Below are 5,860 nucleotides of genomic sequence, written 5' to 3' on the forward strand. Positions count from 1 at the left end.
CTCAGAAGTGGCTTCGATGCTGGAATTGCACCAGTGTCAAGCTGATGTAAGATGAGGATTTGCACCATTGTTTGAAAGGTTAGAGCTCCTAGAGGAGGGTCTCTCTGCAAAAATATCCTTCATTACTGTGCCATTGCTTTTTTTTATGATGATTTGTACATGGAGGAACCAAATGTATGGAGATAAAAGTGGATTTTAAAAAACTGTAGTCCTCTGGTAGCAAGAAGATAGAATGACTGTGGCAGGCATTTTGAATGTGACACTGTGTGTGGAGTCATGGAAACTGTAAGATAATGACCAAAAGAGACTTAGTTACTGATGACTCAGAAGGGAGTAACTATTGATTTTTATCCCATCTACAGCTGCCTCATCTCGCACTCACTTCTGCAGCTATTAAAGGCAGGGGAGAGACATAAAAGGCCCTTTCGGAGGAAAACTTCTTTTGAATTAACCTTTGTACATGTCCTTGCAAACAAAGAAGTGAATTCACAGTGTGCGTCGTTGGAAATTATTAAACCTAAGTTTTGAAAAGAACTCTATGTTTCAGGGATATGTCTTTGCTTCTCTTTTCCCAAAATCCCTGCTTCCAAGACCCTTCTGTCCAAATGCCACTACTATCTGGAGATGAATGTATAGGGCATACTCAACTTAGACGTATATGCAGAGGGAGAAGAGAGGATGTCTGTGCGTGGTTCCTAGCAGGTAAGTGTTTGGAAATAGTCACAGACATAATTAGCACTCCAGAGCTGATCTGGCTGAGGAATACAATAGGAAGAATATTCTTGCCTTCAGAAAATATTTCCTGGAGCTGGATTTCAAGGGCTGAGTTTATACCCATGTATAACATATGTATTTGGGCCAGGATCCCCTATCATGGCCACGCTGCTGTAGAGCAGTAGTATCTTCTGTCCCTTGTGCTGTCTGTCAACTCCCTCCTGCCTTGAAAGAAAATCAGCCTCACCTGGGTGGCTCTTCAAAGGGAAACGGCACCATCCAAATCAACAGCAATCTCAGTAATGCAGAGATTTCCTGTTTGTTTCTGCATACAACATATTTGCACATTTGAATATTTGCACATTTGAATATTTACTATGTAAAGCTAAAAGTGTGTTTACTGTTCAGTAATTCAGTTAAACTGTATGTGATGTAGTCTTGATCCAATAGTAATGACAATCACTGCAATCATTTAACCAGTCTTGCACACACATTATTATTATTTTAAACATTAGACTTGAGAGTTGCTTGACAGACAGAGCTTGCGATCACACTGCTTCAGAGCAGCTTCTGCTAATGTACGCTCCCTTTTCTCCTTCACTCCTAAGAGGTGTTACGAAAACCTGTCTTAGATTCTTCAGAGTCCTTGAAAGAAGCAGAAAAAAAGGAAAGCCTATTCCTAGACTTTCAGCAGAGATATCTAAACTGCCAAAGGACTTTGTATTTGTGCTTGAGGGAGTCCACAGGTCCAAAATGTCTCAAATGAGACTTTTTAATCTTTCACCTTGAGTATTGCAGGACTGTGTGGAACAGAAAATCAGTTTCTATGGCATCACCAGCAAAACTGGAAAAATAAAAGGAACTAACATGCTGCACGAGCTTTCTTAAATTGTTTGTTAATTCTAAAAAGGCTGTGAGTTTCATAAGATAGCTATTTTTTTGTGTGTTTGGGGTTTTTTTTTTCTAATTATCAGTGCCCACTTGCCTTCCCACCCAGGAGGAACTGGCCAGTCCTCATATTTTTCACATGCTGTTTGCTGCTGTACATGCTGCTGTGCCATGAGTTCTTTGCACACACACTGTGAAAGAGGACAGACTATCCAAATATGAACTGTCTCACCAGATAGATAGATAGATAGAGGATGCTTTCTAACTTGGACCATACCACACTATCACAGGTGGCCACCTTCTCCATTGCTCTAGGGAAGGTGATGAAGATGAGGAGACCATTAGTAACCATTGTATTTTCCCATTTCAAGGGATGTAATTGGAATTAATCACCAAGACCTGTAGGTTGTACACCAGAAAGGCCTCTGATACTGAAGGAAGCTCTAGTTTTGTCCTTATGCAGATTGACTTCATACTGCTGAATCTTTATCATGTTGCTAAAAATGACCCAGGCCTGTTCCTGATGCTAAATAAAAGAATAATAACTTTTTTCTCTGTTTGGTTAGACATGAGAAAATAAAACGTATTTCTTAAGTGGGTGTCCTACCCTACAAACTGAAAAGAAGCACCTCTGAAAGTAACACCATAGCTGTAAGAACTGTTTGGGCCAATAGCTTCAGTCTCAGCTTAAGCTTTAAATTTCATCCATATGTCTTTTTCATACAATACTTTATGTAACAGGAGGGACACAAAGGCTAGCTAGTGTTTTGTTTAGGCCATTTGTACTAAAAGGTAAAAAATACTAAAATCCTTAGTAAAAGTATTTTTAATAAGGTCTTTAAGACAAAAGTAATGGTTTCTTCCTTTTATCATAAGTATTTCTGACATTTTGGTTCAATAAGGTTTTCATTTTAAAGAATTCTTTCCACATGGGATTTGTGTACCACCGTCTCTGCACTTCCTTGCTTTCTTGAGCAGTGCAGCAAACTCTGCTGGGGGATATTCTCAGTGGTTAGTAAGTCATGTTACAGACTGTGTAGAGATGTCCTTTGCCTTTCCATGGACACAGCCATTTTAGAAAAATAGATCTTTGTATATTGCAAATATTGTCTGTTCTAAATGTACTGTATTTGCAGCTCTGATTCAGCAGAATACTTATGCACCTGCTTCTGACTATTTAATTCATCTGGGCTTAAGATTACGTTTGAATACTTTGACAGGCTTATCTTTTGGTCTCCTGTAGAGAAATGAGAATATCAGAGCTATTTCGTTAGCTTTTTGTAAACCACCCCTGGGAGACAATGAAAATTTATCTTCGCTTTGTGATATGATGCACTGCTTTGTCTCCTGCATGGTTTGAGATTTGGAGGGGCTTTGGCCAACTCTGGAGCCACAAAATAAGTGGGAAGAATGAGAACACTTACACCTGCACCCATCACTTCAGCAAATTAGTTGGATAAAGCTGACATTTGAGCAAAGATGCACCTGACCAGATTTCAAGCCATCTGTCTGGCTTAAGATGTGGAATCAAAATGGAAGTCTTGCTTGTGAGCCTGGATTTCCTAATTCCTTCACGTACAAACACCTCAGAGAAAGATGATTTGGAAATAGGGCCCATTGTCAAGAAGTCAAAAGCAATGTCACTGAGCGGTAGAGAGAGGAGCACAAGTGAGAACCAACAATATTAAGTGTCCCAGGCAGACAGCCCTTCCTAGCATATCTTCCAGCCGCCAAGGGGTGGCAAAGGGTTTCTGGGCTGGGAATACGGAGGTGGGCAGAAGCACCGGCATTTGGCAGGGCTGGGCAGCTGGGGGCTGGCACCCTTCCCTGGGCTCTGGGAAGGGAGCAGAGAAATGCCTTCTCATCCAGTTCAGCTCTCTCCTTTTTAGTTTCAGCCCCCAAAATTCATCACCCTCTCCCTTTCTGTGATTCAGAAATCAAGGCAGAGGACAGGAGAGGACAGGAGAGAACAGATAGGACAAAGTAAGGAGGAAAATGCATTTCTTCAGTATTTGAAGAATCAGAACACCATCTTCTTGAAAGCATTTTCACTAAGGAAGAGGGAAAATACAGAGAGAAAATAATTAATAACAAATGTATTCATTTAAACTTGAGGAGGGTTTTTTCCATTTTTTTCATTAGTGGTGCTTTTAACTGCTGCCATTCATTAGACCAGCAGCAAAAGAGAACAAAAGTAACTTGAACAGTCTCATAATCTGCTCTATTTAAATAAATTGGGGTAAAGTCTCACAAACCAAAAAAATTAAATTAAAACCTTGCTTTTAGCTGGAGAGAGAACTAGAATTTGCATTCCTGGGACATAAGCTATTTTCTCTAAAGTTTATATGTATAGTCTAAAAATTCAGTAAGCACCAGTGGCACAAAAGAAAATGAGAGGAGGGGAAGGACTGGCTTTTTCAGCACTGCTTGTACACCTTCTGATTGGTGTGGATGAAAAAACGCAATTTAACTACTGAAATAGTGATATTCCTTCTTTGGAAGTAAAACTATATATGCAGAAAGAGAAATACATTTACTTTTTTCCAATGATATCTCATTCAGGATTCTGCTGTGCAAGAAACCTTTAAGGATTTGGACTTTAAGGCCTAATCCTTATAAATCTACAATTGCATCAGTGAAATATTTAACCTTGCAATTTTTCCATCCGATTTTAGAAGAGAAAAAAATTAATTGCTGAATTGTAATCAAAGTTTAGAAAAATGTACACACTGCTTGGCATTTCCTCACAGGTCCTTGTGAACACCACACTCACTAGAGTTTGCCTATACTTTGACTTGTACTACAAGTAGACATAACTGGACTAGCGTGAGTACCAGGTCTAGTCCAGATGTAGCAGCGTGGACTGTGCTCTTTGGGCATATTTATTGTGCCTTTTGGCCCTCTGCACTACTTTAACAACAATAGAGCATATTAGGCAAAATGCATATGAGACTTCTGTTCTAGCAGGAACTCCTCGTTTTCACTGTATTTTTAAAGCCTAGGATAACTTTGTAAATTTACCCAACTACCTCCAGCACAAAGCACAAATGAAAATGTCCTAGTAACCCTTTTTCTAAGTTTCAATATTTCATTAGGGAATTCTGAAATATGAGCTTTGTAAAATAAATCACTGTGGCAGTACATTTAATTCATCTTTAGTAAGATAACTAGCCACTTATCAGAGCTGCCTCTAAATAAATAGAAAAGCAGCACAATACATTTTTAGAAATTCTTTGCAGATCTAGATGTTGTGAGTTTAGCCCCCAGTTTATGCATCTTAAGGGAGATTGTTATGACAAGTTTCTGAGCAATCATCTTCTGCAGTGGAGGATCCTTCACATGGGCAAAGCTCACGGTGCAACCCCACTCCAAGTTATCAGTCATTTTCTCCAAAAATCAACATGAATGAAACCACTTCAAAAACGAGAGTATTTTCAGCGAGTCACCTCAAAACTCCAATAAAGTGAAAAGTTCCTGTAGCTTGAAGAACTGTTCTGTTTTACTAGAACAGGTTCCAAAAATTTTGATAATTATTTTCTGTTGAAAAATACCATCCGTTTCTTGGAAAAGAAACAAGCTGTAATGAAATTTGCTGTGAGTGAAAGCTGCAAGCAATGATAATGAACAGTCTGGTGATGAGCACTCAGTAAGTCTATAAAAAAACTTCGTGCAATCCCAGTCTTCAAGCAGGCAGATCTGTTGTGATGGGCTCAAGTGATTGAACATGGGAGTCTGCCTCTTCTACTTTATGTTTAAACACTTAATTTCCCCCAAGGGGACCTTAATTTGTAATTCAATGACTAAGATTACCCTGGGGGTATGGGAAAGCCATCCTTAGCTTGTGACCACCATTGCACAGCAGACTTGAACCAGGTTGTCAACCGCCATAAAAGGGTGACTAAACCAGCAATAATGGGTGCAAGTATGTAGCTTATTCTCAAATACAGCTCAGCAATATTTTATGAGTAACCTGATATAATACCTGACCATAAGTCAATTCATACTGTATTGCATGAATGATCCTATTTATGTTAAAAGTTCTATTCAAACTACTACTCAAAATCAGTAACACTGGGAAGTAATTGTTTGCTCCTATCACTATTACTAGTATAGAAAAGCAGCACTGCACATTGAACCAAGCCACCATTTGTTATTTCATGCCTCACCAACATGTGATTTAACATACTATAGTAGAAGATTTGTGGTGAAATGGGCAATAAGGTTTTGCCATCCTTCTGCTAACCTTTAGAGCTAAGGA

Source organism: Gavia stellata, chromosome 2, assembly GCF_030936135.1.
Source record: "Gavia stellata isolate bGavSte3 chromosome 2, bGavSte3.hap2, whole genome shotgun sequence".
NCBI classification, from domain to species: Eukaryota; Metazoa; Chordata; class Aves; order Gaviiformes; family Gaviidae; genus Gavia; species Gavia stellata.